A 17335-nucleotide genomic window follows, 5' to 3' on the forward strand; every position below is an offset into this window, starting at 1 on the left:
CATGATGTAGAAGATCTTGTTCCGCCAATTCGTAAGCACACTTAACTAGAAGATCTTTGAGCAGACATACATTAGCCCCTGACGTTGATCCTTCCAACCTTATAAGTGAAGAAGCCATGTTCCAAGCCTTAACTGGAGTCAATTGGGCAACCATTGATTTCCAGCCACTAGGTAGGGAGGAGGAAGATACACCGACGCAAGATGATCCCCAATCTTCAAGTCGTCCTGGTGATGAATTCTAAACCGGAGGCCGGTTTAGCCTATCGCAGTGTCAGGACCCCGATTCCAAGTCACATCGATCTAGCCGGTAACACCTCATATCACTTTGCGGCCTCACACACGATATTCCACGGGTGTCGCCTTACCATGGCTCGGGACCGTTTGCGCCTTTTGGCTCACGTATATGATAGTGTCGTTAGCATCCATATGATAGAGAACCCGGGCCGACATGACTAGTCGTGAACCCAAAGCGGCACAGACCTATGGAGACAGGCATACATGAATCACATCGAGCATGTCGGTCATCAGTGAGTGATTTCGGGCTGTAGCACTGGGCTAACAGGACTCCGGGGAAACCTGGGCTGTAGCAGGCTAGGCAGGACTCCGGATATCACCGCGTGACATTTCCACGGAGGGACAGACATAGGAACGAAGTGAAACACATGCTGGCCAGTCAAGTGTCTTGAGCAGTAGTGCTGGGCTAGCAGGACTCCGGTGAACCGGGCTGTAGCGGACTACTATGGCTCGAGGAACACTAGAGTACATTTCCCCATAAGAAAGGCTGCCAAGGATAAACAACTAGGTTGTCGGATCCCACTCATACCAAGCATTTCAATCATACACACAATATGCCCGATATGAGTACATACAACATGGCATCACAACAAAACTCTACAACTCAAGTACTTTATTTAAAGGCTTCAGGGAGCCATACATATCATGTTCATACAGATAGGGGTCACATGACCCGACACTCAAGTCATAAAATCATACAAGCACATGCGGAAGCAACTAGTCTGAGTACAGACTCTAGAAAGAAAGAAGGCTTCTCGAAGCCTGTCTATCTACATAGGGCCCTCCATGGCCGGGATCACCACCTGGGTGGCTAGTCACTCGTCGACATCAACGTCTACATAAAACCCATCGAAGGGGGCGGTGTTGTCATCTGAAAACAATAAATAAGCAAACATGAGTACAAGGTACTCAGCAAGTCTTACATCAGAACCTAATATACATGCTCATTCTCAAGAAGGTGGTGGGGTTATTGCAGCAAGCCAGCTTTGACTCTTGGCTAAGCTATCCTACGAAACTCCACTAGTAAAATAGTTTTCGCACACGAGTACACTACTCACCAACACAATACTCCACCGGGGATCCTCCCTCGTTATCCTACGAGAGGGCCATCCTCGGTACTCACACTTATCTTGATACTTTTAATAGTATCCATTTAACTTGTCAATGAACTGTATAGGCAACCAAGTACTCCTTTACCGCGGACGCGGCTATTCGAATAGTTTTATACCTTGCAGGGGTGTACTTCTTCATACACGCTTTCACCACTTACCGTCGTTTACATGACATGTACTCGGCAACCTTCAAGCGGAAGCCCAGCGAGGGTGTCGGCCACGGCCTACCTAAACACTTAAGTCTCTAGTCCAGGTTTAGCGCCTATCCAGGTTACATCCGCAGGGAGTCCGGCCGAGGTTTCCACATACGGCCCCGAACGATGTGAACAGGGTCCCGAGAAGCCAAATGGGCGCCCGGCATACCCGGCCACGGTGTATCTACCGCAACATAGCCCACCCCTAGGGTCAGCGCTACGCACGGCCGCCAACACATAACCTACAAACACCAAAAACTATTTGCAACTCCTGGACAGAGTACTAGGGTGATTAAGAAGCCGAGAGGGTCCATTGGTTTCTGGCCCAATGTATGGTAGTAACTGCATCTTAAATCACACATACAGATCTCAGTTCTTATGGACGGCCTCAATGAAACAACCCACCATGTACTCCTACATGGCCTCTCATCGATACCTTTACCAAAACATGTTCAACACATCCCTCATATTACCGACATAAACATATCACTCTAGCCCATCACCCAGATGAACCAGACCTGACACAACTCTAAGCATAGCAGGCATAGCAAGGTAGGAATCACATAAATGGCTCAATCAACTCCTACACATGCTAGTGGGTTTCATCTAATTACTATGGCAATGACAGGTCATGCAGAGGATAAGGGTTCAGCTACCGTAGCACACAGCAGTTTGAATCGCCTTGTCTTAATGCAGTAAACAAGAGCAGAAGCGAGAACATGGGTTTGTATCGAGATGATCAATGGGTTGCTTGCCTGTTGTAGTGGTAGTAGGGTACTACCCTTCAGACGGATACTCGGGGTTATCCTCAGAGGTAGAACCTACCACGAAAGACACACCGAACATAATCAACACATGGCCATATGCAACAATATGATGCATGCTATGACATGGCAAGATGAATGTGTCTTGGCCTAATGCAAGCTAAAACATAAGGGGATGAACTCATTTGAATCAAATATTCAATTATTAGCTCATTAAACATGGCTTTATTAGTGCATTACCTTATTCTTCTTAAACAACAAGGTTAACTTGTTTTGTCATGCATGAAACCATTACAGATGGAAAGATTGAATTTTTATGATCATTTTTCATATATAAATCTTTGCATTTGGAGCTATGGTTGATTTTCTATGATTTTTAGAAGTTTTGACTATTTTCTGGAATTTTCTATTAAAGAATAAATCCAGTAATTGAATTAATGCGTCAGCACTGCGTCACTGTGACGTCAGCGGGTCAAAGGCGCCAGCCCAGGTCAAACCTGAATAGTGGGCCCCTTCTATTAGTCTCTAAGCTAACTAACAGAGTTGGTTAGTGTTTAGTTAGCACTAAACTGGGTTAGTTAGGCTCTGGGCCCACATGTCAGTGAGAGAGGCTTAGTTAACGACGTCATTAACCTCTAACAGAGTGATTAACTCTAATTTAAACTAATCTAAATTAGTTAGGAGCTGGCCCCACCTATCAGTGTCTCAGGCGGAGTCAAACTGGGGTCAAACCCCCGGTCAGCGGGGTTAATCCCGCCGGCGTTGAGTCGCCGGCGAGGCCGAGACGGCGGAGGGCTTCGGAAATCGCCCACTGACGACCAAATCGATCGCGGTTTGGTCCTACGCGTAGCTGGGGCTCGCGCGCATCTAGTGGGGCAAGTGGGTGGAGCTGGGGTGGAGCGAACACGCCGGAGCTCGGCCGTTGGTGGTTTTGCTGCTGCAGCAAGCTAGGGGGGAAACAGATGTTTTAGCGAGGCGCTACGAGGTGCGGTGAGTGTGTTAGGCACCCGCGCTTGACCAAATGGCCACCGGAGTGACGCCGACGTCGAGCTCGCACGGCGGCGTGCTACGGTGAGAAAGGGGGCGGCGTCTACGGCGAGCAAGCGAAGCAGGGAAGAGGGGGGGTCGATAGAGGAGCTCACGGCGGTTGCAGAGCGTGTCTCAGCGGGCTTGGGGAAGGTCGGACGTCGTCGGGACGTTGCCGGCGATCTCGGCGGACTGAGGAAGAAGAAGGCGTCGGGGAGGCGCTTGGAGGCGTCCAGCGTCGCGTGAGTCGATGAGGAGGTCGAGGACGGAAGCACGAAGCTAACGGGCTTGTCGGAGGGGCGAGGGGGTGGCTCTGGTGACGACTACGGCGAACAGCAACGAGGATTGCGCTCGGCCATCGCGGGAGAGGGTGAGGGAGACGAGAGGGAGTGAGGGAGGAAGAGAGGGGGACGTGGGGGTCGGCGTGGCACCCCTGGACGTCTCCAGGGCGTCGGCAGAAGCAGGAGGTGGCCGGCGTGTGGCCGCGGGCGCCGGCCACGCGCTCCTCGTCCTCCTGGCGGGAGGAGGAGGACGACTGGCATGGCCAGTCGGCTGGGCCAAGCCAGGTGGGCTGGACCAGCACAGGTGAGGCCCAGGTGGTTTCCCTCTCTTTTTTTTGATTTGTTTCTATTTTCTATTTTTTCTACAACTGTTGGGCTTTAATAAAAATACTAAAACGTTTCCAAAAATCCTGAAAATAATTGTGGGCTCTGTTTAGAATATTTCCAACAGCAAACATTTATTTCTAGAATTATTTGAGCATTTAAATTATTTTATACCATTTAAATGGCCAAAATCAAATACTTATGATTTAATTCAATGACCTTCTGTTGACCTAGAAATTGTGCACCAATTTTGCCAGAGGTTCTAACCCAAGACAAAGAGAGTAAACTTTTTAGAAGGGCATTTCAGGTTCATTGAAAATAATTTTAGTAAACCCTAGTTGTTTCCAGGGGGGTGTTGGGGGTTCTGTCTTCCCCATTTCAAATTTAAGAGGAAAATAAACATGATGCACACTCTAATGCTTGAACTAACTAGGGTGTGACAACTCACCCCCACTCAAAAGAATCTCGTCCCGAGATTTAAGATCCTCTGGGAAGAAGGTGGGGTACTCGAGTCAAAGACGATCCTCCCTTTCCCAAGTGGCTTCTTTCTTGGAATGGTTTGACCATTGAACCTTGAGAAACTTGATATTACGACGTCGAGTGGTACGCTCGGCTTGATCAAGGATACGAACGGGATATTCTCGATAGGAGAGGTTATCTTGTAGATCAAGCGTTTCGTGGTCCACTCCATGGATAGGATCCGCGAAGCAACGCCTGAGTTGTGAAACGTGGAAGACATCATGAACTCTGGAAAGATGCAAAGGTAGTTCCAATTGGTAGGCAACTTCTCCTCGTTTGGCAAGAATGCGAAAGGGTCCAATGTAACGAGGAGCCAATTTGCCTTTGATACCGAAACGATGGGTTCCCTTTAACGGGGTAACCCGAAGGTAAGCCTTCTGGTCGACTTCATAAGTCATAAGCTTATGTTTACGATCATATTGACTCTTTTGACGAGATTGGGCTGTTTTCAATTTCTCACAAATAACGCGAACCTGCTCCTCTGCTTCCTGAATCATATCCGGGCCAAAGAGTTGTCTTTCCCTGGTTTCTGACCAGTTAAGAGGCGTTCGACATTTTCGTCCATAGAGAACTTCGAAAGGAGCCTTGCCTAAGCTAGCTTGATAACTATTGTTATAAGCAAACTCCGCGAATGGAAGGCATTTCTCCCAACTCATTCCGAACGAGATGACAGAAGCTCGGAGCATATCTTCCAGAATTTGATTGACTCGCTCTACTTGACCACTTGATTGAGGATGGAAGGCGGTACTAAAAGAGAGACGAGTTCCCATAGCTTTTTGGAAACTTTCCCAAAATCGAGAGGTGAAGAGACTCCCACGGTCTGAGTTAATTTCCAATGGAACACCATGAAGAGACACTATTCGGGAGATGTATAAATCGGCTAGCTGGCTAGCGGTGATACTCTCACGAACAGGTAGGAAATGGGCTACTTTGGAAAGACGGTCGATCATGACGAAGATGGCATTATTCCCTCTCTTGGTCCTGGGAAACCCAGTGATGAAATCCATACTGATTTTATCCCATTTCCACTCGGGAATAGCCAAAGGTTGAAGGGTGCCAGCAGGCCATTGATGCTCTGCCTTAACACAACGACAAACGTCGCAATTAGCAATGTATTGAGCGATTTCTCTCTTCATCCTAGTCCACCAAAACCTCTGGCGTAGGTCTTGATACATTTTGGTACTACCGGGATGAATGGTGAGAGGGGATTCATGAGCTTCCTTAAGGATCAGCCGCCTCAGGTTTCGTGCCTTTGGAACCACTAGGCGATTTCCAAAGTATACGACACCTTGATCATCAATGGAGAAACAATTCGCGACTCCTTTCTTAATGTTTCTCTTAATACGGGAGATTCCCGGATCGACCTTCTGTGCCTTGATGATCTGATCCGTAAGGGTAGGTTTCGCCACCAGGGTAGATAGGAATCGTCGAGGAACAATGTGAATATTAAGCTTACGAAATTCCTCATGGAGAAGTGGTTGACTTTGTTGTAACATCAGGTTTTTACAATAGGACTTACGGCTTAGCGCGTCAGCCATGACATTGGCTTTGCCCGGGGTGTAAGTTATTCCTAAGTCGTAATCCGAGATCAACTCGACCCAACGTCTTTGCCTGAGATTCAAATCTGGTTGGGTGAAGATATATTTCAAACTTTGGTGATCGGTGAAGATCTCGCAATGATTACCGAGAAGGTAATGTCGCCAAGTTTTAAGTGCATGGACTACAGCTGCAAGCTCAAGATCATGTGTGGGATAATTTTCCTCATGTGGATGTAATTGCCGTGAAGCATAGGCAATTACCTGACGATCTTGCATGAGTATGCAACCTAGTCCTTCTCGCGAGGCGTCGCAATAGATAATAAAGTCCTTGGAGAAATCTGGTGGTACCAGTACGGGAGCAGATGTCAGGCGTCTTTTCAGTTCCTGAAAACTGAACTCGCACTGTGGAGTCCACTCGAACTTTTTATCTTTCTTGAGGAGTTCAGTTAGAGGTTTAGCAACCTTGGAGAAATTCTCGACGAAGCGGCGGCAATAGCTCACTAAGCCAAGGAAGCTCCGAACTTGCTTGACCGTCTCAGGTGGAGTCCAGTCAAGGACGGCTTGAACTCGCTCGGGATTGATAGCAATACCCTTACCAGAGATTACATGGCCCAGATAGGTCACTTCTGGCAACCAAAATTCACAATTGGAGAATTTGGCATAAAGGCGATGCTCTCGAAGTTTCATCAATACCAGCCTTAGATGTTTGGCATGTTCCTCTTCATTCTTGGAGTAGATGAGTATGTCATCGAGGTATACTACAACAAATTTATCCAAGTACTCCATGAAAACCGAGTTCATTAACCGGGAGAAGGTGGCTGGGGCATTGGTTAAACCGAAGGACATAACGGTGTACTCGTATTGGCCATAACGAGTAACAAAGGCCGTTTTGGGAATGTCCCCGTTTCTGATTTTGATTTGATGGTAGCCCAACCTCAAATCCATCTTGGAAAAGACTGAGGATCTAGCGAGCTGATCATACAGATCGTTGATCCTAGGAAGCGGATACTTGTTCTTGATGGTGACCAAATTGACAGGTCGGTAATCCACAACCATTCGATCCGTTCCATCCTTCTTCTTGACGAAGAGGACGGGGCAAGCCCAAGGGGAGGAACTAGGACGGATGAAACCCTTTTTCAAGGACTCATCGAGTTGGTTCTTAAGCTCAGCTAGTTCTAAGGGTGCCATCTTGTAGGGTCTTCTAGAAATTGGAACGGTTCCTGGAACAAGGTCTATCAGAAACTCAACATCCCTGTCAGGTGGAACACCTGGCAGTTCTTCTGGAAAGACATCCGGAAAGTCTTGGACTACCGAAACATCCTCAAGGTCTGGAAGGGGGTTGGCATTTAAGGAGTAAAGCTGGCGCTTGGCCACTCGAGTTAAGACATTGACTGTCTTGCCCGATGGGTGAGTAAGTTGAACGGTTCTAGTGGCACAATCAATCTTAGCATAATGAGCTGACATCCAGTCCATACCCAAGATGATGTTTATGTCCGAGGACTTGAGAGCAATTAAGGATGCAAGGAAGACAAGTCTATCGACAAGAATTGCGTTCCCATGGCTTACTCTAGAAGTTTGCCATCTAGAGCCTGGAGTTTGAATTTCCATGGTAAAGGGCATGTCACAGAATGTCGTGTTGTGCAATCGAGCATAGTTCTCGGATATGAATGAATGAGATGCTCCAGTATCGAAAAGAACAGATGCCGGATGGCAGTTAACAAGGAGCGTACCAAGGACGACGTTGGGATTCTCATGAGCCTCCTTGGCTGAAACATAGTTGACATGGCCACGGGCAGTAGTGACCGGCTTGGCATAGAATGTCTTTCCCGCGGGCTTACCACGGCCAACGGACTTTCCAGTTTGAGTGGGGTTGTTGTTCTGGGGACACTCTCGACTATAGTGACCCGGCTCTCCACACTTAAAGCATGTCACCACATTGGTGCGTGGAGCAGCATTAGCAGCGGGGCCACCATAGGGCTTGGGTGGTGCAAATTGCTGGTTGGGACGAGGCGCCTCAAAGGATGGCCTCGGGATGAACCTGGGTGGCAGTGCCGTGCTTGGGATCCACACCCGGCGCTTCTGAGCTCTAGAGCCGGATGAAGAGCCAAAATCACGGGAGTGCTTGCGTGAAGCGTCATAATCAGTCTGGCCTGTCTCAGCACTGATGGCTTTATTGACCAACTTCTGAAAGGAGGTGCACTTGTGCAAACGAATATCGCGGCGAAGCTCAGGGCTAAGTCCCTTGCGGAACCTTGCCTGCTTCTTAGCGTCAGTAGATTCCTCTTCAGGGGCATAGCGTGCCAGATTCCCAAATTCACGACTATATGCATCCACAGTCTGTCTTCCTTGGGTGAAATTGCAGAACTCCTCCCTCTTTCGATCCATGAGGCCTTCCGGAATGTGATGCTCACGGAAAGCCTCACTGAATTCATCCCAAGTAGTGATTTGGCCGACCGGGCGCATAGCTTCAAAATTCTCCCACCAGTGGCTAGCAGGGCCTTCGAGGTGGTAGGCAGCGTAAACCTTGTCGGCTTCGGCTACGTTGGCAGAACGTAGCTTGTGGGTAATGCTGCGAAGCCAGTCATCCGGGTTGAGGGGTTCGACGGAATGGTTAAACTTTGGTGGGTACAGCTTGATAAAGTCATTGATTGACACCAAGTCATTTCGCGGGTGGCGTGCAGTGTTCTGCTCAATCCACTCTAGCAGGCGGTTAGTCTCACGCTTGTTTCTTTCCGCCTCCAGCATTACTTCGGCCAGAGACGGCGGGTGAGGCAGATTTTCACCCCTAGCTGCACTGGCTTCCCCCTGCTCCGAGGCAGCAGGGTTGTTGCGGGTGTTGACCATCCTAGGAGAAAACAAGACAATGGTTTAGATAAGGATGGCTCAAACTTAGCAAGGAAGTGCAGTATGTAATGGATAACACGGAATGCAGAGATGTTCATCCGTGTGTCATGGTAATATAAGACTGCCATATATATACCAACGGTCATACACATCATACATAGTTTAGTACAAGCCCAGGCTACAGTACAACTATGATGAAAGACGTTACATCTCATTGGAGGCATCCCAAGCTCCTATACATTATTTGTCTACACCTCCGGAATTGATTACACACCAAGTCATATTCCACAATTCACGCAGGACAGTGGAGATACAACTATTACAACACTAGTGATACTACTACTAACTCAGACAGCTCCGTAGTAGTCCTCATAGAAGTCACCTCCATAGCCTGGAAGTTCAACGTGACCATCCGGGAACAGACGGTCCTGAGAAGCCTGTGGACCATAGGGACTAGGATGAGGTCTTGGACCAACAAACGGTGGCCTGCGGGGACCACGGGGTGGGGTGATGACTCCCACATCACGCCAATCCACCATGTCTGGCATCACAGGATACAGATCCCTTGTATCCATACATCCAGCTTGCACTGCAGGTGCAAACCGAGTCAATGTGGCCCAATGATCAGCACGGGTATTGAAAAGCTCCGGCCTCAAGGCCTGATTCTCTCGATCCTTATCTTCGAGCATCTCGGCAGTGGTACGAGTTAATGAGTCCTCCTGAGTGGAGTCAGCATAGATAGCCTGAAGATACCCTTGTGCTCCCGGAAGTGAAGCTGGCATGTAACGGAAGTCCGTGTTCCGAAGCAGGCCAGTCCGGACTCGCATGATGGTCATCATGGAATAAGCAGCATCCTGCACAGCCATCTCAACAGTAACCCCGAGTCCATAGGAACAGTGAAGGGGCTTGGTAGATCCAGGATAAGAAGGAAATATCCTGGCGGTGCAGAAATATTGGCTTTGATTAAAGTCTCAGAATTGCTCTTTGACGGTGTATTCGGGATACCAACGGTAACCCATCTCGATCATTACCTGGACTAACATAGCAGTATGACCAGGCACGTCGAGGCACCAGGTCAGGCGAACCACTTGGTTTTGAGCACGGTTGGCCATTTTGAAAGCACAACCACAATGCAAAGACATTAGAATTCCTAGGGAAAATTGGACAGCATAACAGCTGTAAATGCTCAAAAAAAGATTTGAGACATCCACAACAGTTTGCAATACCACTCAACAACATCATATCAAGGTTCTGATCCAATTAGCAACATACTAAAAGTAGTAGAAACTGTACTGAGGCTTGTAACAATAATCCTAAAATCTACTACGGATTAGTAACACGTGAACCTGATAGAAGGAGAGAGCCTAGTCCTTAACCCACATTGAATGAGAAGAGAATGACTCAGATCAGAGGGCATATGGTAAAGGAGTAAAAGAGCCTTACGTTCCCTCCCACAATCAATTCCCCTACATATAACTAAAGCATTTCTAGAATCGACATCGACCAGTTTGGCTCAATGAACCTACAGGCAGTCCGGCTCTGATGCCAACGCTGTCAGGACCCCGATTCCAAGTCACATCGATCTAGCCGGTAACACCTCATATCACTTTGCGGCCTCACGCACGGTATTCCACGGGTGTCGCCTTACCATGGCCCGGGACCGTTTGCGCCTTTTGGCTCACGTATATGATAGTGTCGCTAGCATCCATATGACAGAGAACCCGGGCCGACATGACTAGTCGTGAACCCAAAGTGGCACAGACCTATGGAGACAGGCATACATGAATCACATCGAGCATGTCGGTCATCAGCGAGTGATTTCGGGCTGTAGCACTGGGCTAACAGGACTCCGGGGAAACCCGGGCTGTAGCAGGCTACGCAGGACTCCGGATATCACCGCGTGACATTTCCCCGAAGGGACAGACTTAGGAACAAAGTGAAACACATGCCAGCCAGTCAAGTGTCCTGAGCAGTAGTGCTGGGCTAGCAGGACTCCGGTGAACCATGCTGTAGCGAACTACTATGGCTCAAGGAACACTAGACTACATTTCCCCATGAGAAAGGCTGCCAAGGATAAACAACTAGGTTGTCGGATCCCACTCATACCAAGCATTTCAATCATACACACAATATGCCCGATATGAGTACATACAACATGGCATTACAACAAAACTCTACAACTCAAGTACTTTATTTAAAGGCTCCAGGGAGCCATACATATCATGTTCATACAGATAGGGGTCACATGACCCGACACTCAAGTCATACAATCATACAAGCACATGCGGAAGCAACTAGTCTTAGTACAGACTCTAGAAAGAAAGAAGGCTTCTCGAAGCCTGTCTATCTACATAGGCCCTCCATGGCCGGGATCACCACCTGGGTGGCTAGTCACTCGTCGACATCAAGGTCTACATAAAACCCATCAGAGGGGGTGGTGTTGTCGTCTGAAAACAATAAATAAGCAAACATGAGTACAAGGTACTCAGCAAGTCTTACATCAGAACCTAATATACATGCTCATTCTCAAGAAGGTGGTGGGGTTATTGCAGCAAGCCAGCTTTGACTCTTGGCTAAGCTATCCTACGAAACTCCACTAGTAAAATAGTTTTCGCACACGAGTACACTACTCACCAACACAATACTCCACCGAGGATCCTCCCTCGTTATCCTACGAGAGGGCCATCCTCGGTACTCACACTTATCTTGAGACTTTTAATAGTATCCATTTAACTTGTCAATGAACTATATAGGCAACCAAGTACTCCTTTACCGCGGACGCGACTATTCGAATAGTTTTATACCCTGCAGGGGTGTACTTCTTCATACACGCTTTCACCACTTACCGTCGTTTACATGACATGTACTCGGCAACCTTCAAGCGGAAGCCCAGCGAGGGTGTCGGCCACGGCCTACCTAAACACTTAAGTCTCTAGTCCAGGTTTATCGCCTATCCAGGTTACATCCGCAGGGAGTCCGGCCGAGGTTTCCACATACGGCCCCGAACGATGTGAACAGGGTCCCAAGAAGCCAAATGGGCGCCCGGCATACCCGGCCACGGTATATCTACCGCAACATAGCCCACCCCTAGGGTCAGCGCTACGCACGGCCGCCAACACATAACCTACAAACACCAGAAACTATTTGCAACTCCTGGACAGAGTACTAGGGTGATTAAGAAGCCGAGAGGGTCCATTGGTTTCTGGCCCAATGTACGGTAGTAACTGCATCTTAAATCACACATACAGATCTCAGTTCTTATGGACGGCCTCAATGAAACAACCCACCATGTACTCCTACATGGCCTCTCATCGATACCTTTACCAAAACATGTTCAACACACCCCTCATATTACCGACATAAACATATCACTCTAGCCCATCACCTAGATGAACCAGACCTGACACAACTCTAAGCATAGCAGGCATAGCAAGGTAGGAATCACATAAATGGCTCAATCAACTCCTACACATGCTAGTGGGTTTCATCTAATTACTATGGCAATGACAGGTCATGCAGAGGATAAGGGTTCAGCTACCGTAGCACACAGCAGTTTGAATCGCGTTGTCTTAATGCAGTAAATAAGAGCAGAAGCGAGAACATGGGTTTGTATCGGGATGATCAATGGGTTGCTTGCCTGTTGTAGTGGTAGTAGGGTACTACCCTTCAGACGGATACTCGGGGTTATCCTCGGAGGCAGAACCTACCACGAAAGACACACCGAACATAATCAACACATGGCCATATGCAACAATACAATGCATGCTATGACATGGCAAGATGAAAGTGTCTTGGGCTAATGCAAGCTAAAACATAAGGGGATGAACTCATTTGAATCAAAGATTCAATTATTAGCTCATTAAACATGGCTTTATTAGTGCATTATCTTATTATTCTTAAACAGAAAGGTTAACTTGTTTTGTCATGCATGAAACCATTACAGATGGACAGATTGAATTTTTCTGATCATTTTTCATATATAAATCTTTGCATTTGGAGCTATGGCTGATTTTCTATGATTTTTAGAAGTTTTGACTATTTCCTGGAATTTTCTATTAAAGAATAAATCCAGTAATTGAATTAATGCATCAGCACTGCGTCACTGTGATGTCAGCGGGTCAAAGGCGCCAGCCGAGGTCAAACCTGACTGATGGGCCCCTTCTGTCAGTCTCTCAGCTAACTAATAGAGTTGGTTAGTGTTTAGTTAGCACTAAACTAGGATAGTTAGGCTCTGGGCCCACATGTCAGTGAGAGAGGGTTAGTTAACGACGTCATTAACCACTAATAGAGTGATTAACTCTAATTTAAACTAATCTAAATTAGTTAGGAGCCGGCCCCACCTATCAGTGTCTCAGGCGGAGTCAAACTGGGGTCAAACCCCTGGTCAGCGGGGTTAGTCCCGCCAGCGTTGAGTCACCGGCGAGGCCGAGACGACGGAGGGCTTCGGAAATCACCCACATGTGACCAAATCAACCGCGGTTTGGTCCTACGCGTAGCTGGGGCTTGCGCGCATCTAGTGGGGCAAGTGGGAGGAGCTAGGGTGGAGCGAACTCGCCGGAATCGAGCTCATGGCGGCGGCCGGTGCTCGGCCGTTGGTGGTTTTGCTGCTATAGCAAGCTAGGGGGGAAACAGACGTTTTAGCGAGGCGCTACGAGGTGCGGTGAGTGCGTTAGGCACCTGCGCTTGACGAAATGGCCACCGGAGTGACGCCGGCATCGATCTCGCACGGCGGCGTGCTATGGTGAGAAAGGGGGTGGCGTCTACGGCGAGCAAACGAAGCAGGGAAGAGGGGGGATCGATAGAGGAGCTCACGGCGGTTGCAGAGCGCATCTCAGCGGGCTCGGGGAATGTCGGACGTCGTCGGGGCATTGCCGGCGATCTCGGCGGACCGAGGAAGAAGAAGGCGTCGAGGAGGCGCTTGGAGGCGTCCGGCGTCGCGTGAGTCGATGAGGAGATTGAGGACGGCAGCGCGGAGCTAACGGGCTTGTTGGAGGGGCGAGGGGGTGGCTCTGGTGACGACTACGACGAACGGCGGCGAGGATTGCGCTCGGCCATCGCGGGAGAGGGTGAGGGAGACGAGGGGAGAGTGAGGGAGGAAGAGAGGGGGACGTGGGGGTCAGCATGGCACCCCTGGACGTCTCCAGGGCGTCGGCAGAAGCAGGAGGTGGCCGGCGTTTGGCCCCGGGCGCCGGCCACACGCTCCTCGTCCTCTTGGCAGGAGGAGGAGGACGACTGGCATGGCTAGTCGGCTGGGCCGAGCCAGGTGGGCTGGACCAGCACAGGTGAGGCCCAGGTGGTTTCCCTCTCTTTTTTTGATTTGTTTCTGTTTTCTATTTTTTCTGCAACTGTTGGGCTTTAATAAAAATACTAAAACGTTTCCAAAAATCCTGAAAATAATTGTGGGCTCTGTTTAGAATATTTCCAACAGCAAACATTTATTTCCAGAATTATTTGAGCATTTAAATTATTTTATAGCATTTAAATGACCTTCTGTTGACCTAGAAAATTGTGCACCAATTTTGCCAGAGGTTCTAACCCAAGACAAAGAGAGTGAACTTTTTAGAAGGGCATTTCAGGTTCATTGAAAATAATTTTAGTAAACCCTAGTTGTTTCCAGGGGGAGTGTTGGGGGTTCTGTCTTCCCCATTTCAAATTTAAGAGGAAAATAAACATGATGCACACTCTAATGCTTGAACTAACTAGGGTGTGACACGCAGCCTACCACTCTTGCTGAAACAATTATTCTGTGTGGGCATGAAAGCGCCTTGTAATAGGCTAGTTCAAACACTTGTCTGTTATGCCATCGAGCATACTTATTTTGCTTGATACTGATAACTCGCCATGCTTTTGGGATCTATTATATGCATAATCCACAGTGGCTGTATTTTAACTTGTCCCTGCATACAAGAGATTGAAAGTGTCCTGGCGGTTTGCCGCTGGACGGGTCATGATGCCCAAATATATAGCTTAGGTGTACAGCCAAGGCTGTATTTAAAAACAAGCAGATATAAAATAGATGATACCTGTTACATTGAATCACCTCGGTGGTTGACCAATCTGTTGTTATAATAAGGGTGATAACACCAATCTGGAGTATTGATGACTCCTTCCATGTTTGCCGGGTTATGATAAAACCGTACCGGGTTATGATAAACACCGGTTTATCCATATAATACTAGTGACTTGTAGTCAAAACTAGACTGGATCAATAAGTGCCGGATTATAACTGATCATGTACTGACAACTTAACGTTGATAGCCACGCCAGGTTTGAATAAACGCCGGTTTATCAGAAGATATTTATGAATCTTATGAAAGGAGGAAAACTTTGCAAATAAAATACATAAGAAAAATATGCAAGGCTTTTCATGGGCTGCCAGGCCACTGAGTTAAACCATTTTTCAAAGCCTTTTAAGATGGACCTCAATCTTTAACCAATCATCATTTTAACTTTGACAAGTTCAGGGTCTATGAGATTGACTTGTCAAACGTTCGACGGGTCATACCAGGTTTACCTGGACGGAGTGGCTTACTTAAAAAGGCAGGATAACCCGGGGTTTTAGGTGAATACACCTGGATTCCAAGCCTGGTTTGATAGCCTATTGCAAAGGTGTAAACTCTTTGTTCCTTGAGAAGCAAAGAGCCCCCAAGCAACATTTGAGATGTGCTCAGTGGGTGCCTATGTTGGAGTTGTGCTTTTGCAACTAACTCTCTTCGGTCCCATATAATTTCCTTTTGGCCTTAAGCCTATCAAGAGGTGTAGCTATGGTTCGAATACAACCAAGCCCCCTAGTGATTTCCCTTTGTCTTTAAGCCAATCAACAGGTGTAGCTATGGTTCGAATACGACCAAGCCCCCTAGTGATTTACTTTTATATATGTGTGGCTTTATAAGCCGGATCTGTAGAACTCTGCTTTATAAACGGAAGCCCCCATGTAAACACAGATGATGTAAAAACAACAGAGACCCCGCTTTAGCTGAGGCTCCGGTTTATTATATTGATCATAATATATACATTGTCATAATTATGTACGTAAGAAGAGCCTGTGGCTCAAGTATAGTAAGGCTGAAGATGAGCTATATTCCACGGCCGCTGGGTCTCCTCCTCTAATTTACGTGAGTCTTTGTGCTCTCGAACATCGATAAGGTAGTATTATCCATTGTGCAGATTTTTGCTGACCACAAAAGGTCCTTCCCAAGGTGGGGATAAGTTGTGCATATCAGTCTGATCCTGGATGAGCCGGAGCACCAGATCGCCTTCTTGAAAAGTTTTGGTTTTAACCTGGCGGCTATGATAACATCGCAGATCTTGTTGATAAATCGCCAAACGTGCCGCTGCAAGATCACGCTCCTCATCTAATAGGTCCAATGAGTCCTGACATGCTTTCTCATTTTTCATCTTCAACATAAGCCGCCACACGGGGCGAGTCATGACGGATGTCACTAGGGAGAACTGCCTCTGCTCCGTAAACCATGAAAAAAGGCATGTAACCCGTAGATCTGTTCGGTGTGGTGTTGATATTCCATAACAAAGAAGGTAACTCCTCCACCCAACAACTCAGCGTCCATTTTAAAGGAACCATAAGCCGGGGTTTGATACCTCTCAAAATCTCTTGATTGGCCCTCTCGGCTTGACCATTAGATTGGGGGTGAGCCACTGATGACACGTCAAGCCGGATTTGCTGACGTTGACAAAATTGTTCCATAGCACCCTTGGACAGATTAGTACCATTATTAGTTATAATGCTGTGTTTAAAACCAAACCGGAAGATCACCTTTTTGATGAATTGAACCGCCATGTCTGCATCACACTTACTAACTAGCTCTACCTCTACCCACTTGGTAAACTTATCAACTACCAACACCAGGTGGGTCTTCTTGTCCTTGGACCTCTTAAAGGGTCCAACCATATCTAGCCCCCAAGTTGCAAATGGCCAAGTGATTGGAATCATCCTTAATTCCTGAGCTGGAACATGAGCACGGCGTGCAAACTTCTGACAACCGTCACACCTCTTTACCAAATCCTCAGCATCAGCATGAGCCGTCAACCAATAGAAGTCGTGACGAAAGGCCTTAGCCACCAAGGATTTTGAACCGTGGTGGTGACCACAATCTACTTCGTGGATCTCACGCGAAATCTCACAACCTTCTTGAGGACACACACAACGCTGAAACACCCCTGTTACGCTGCAATGATGCAACTCCCCATCAACAATGGTCATTGACTTGGATCACCAGATTATCTGTCGGGCTAGAATTTCATCATCTAGTAACTCTCCCTGGTTCATGTACGCCAGGTATAGGATTGTCTAATCCGGAATAACGTGGAGAGTCGCCACCAATTGAGCCTCCGGGTCAGGAACAGCCAACTCCTCCTCTGTAGGTATCTTGACCAATGGATTATGAAGTACATCTAGGAATACATTGGGTGGCACCGGTT

Source organism: Triticum urartu, chromosome 7A, assembly GCF_056163025.1.
Source record: "Triticum urartu cultivar PI428250 chromosome 7A, HENAU_Tu73, whole genome shotgun sequence".
Lineage (NCBI taxonomy): Eukaryota > Viridiplantae > Streptophyta > Magnoliopsida > Poales > Poaceae > Triticum > Triticum urartu.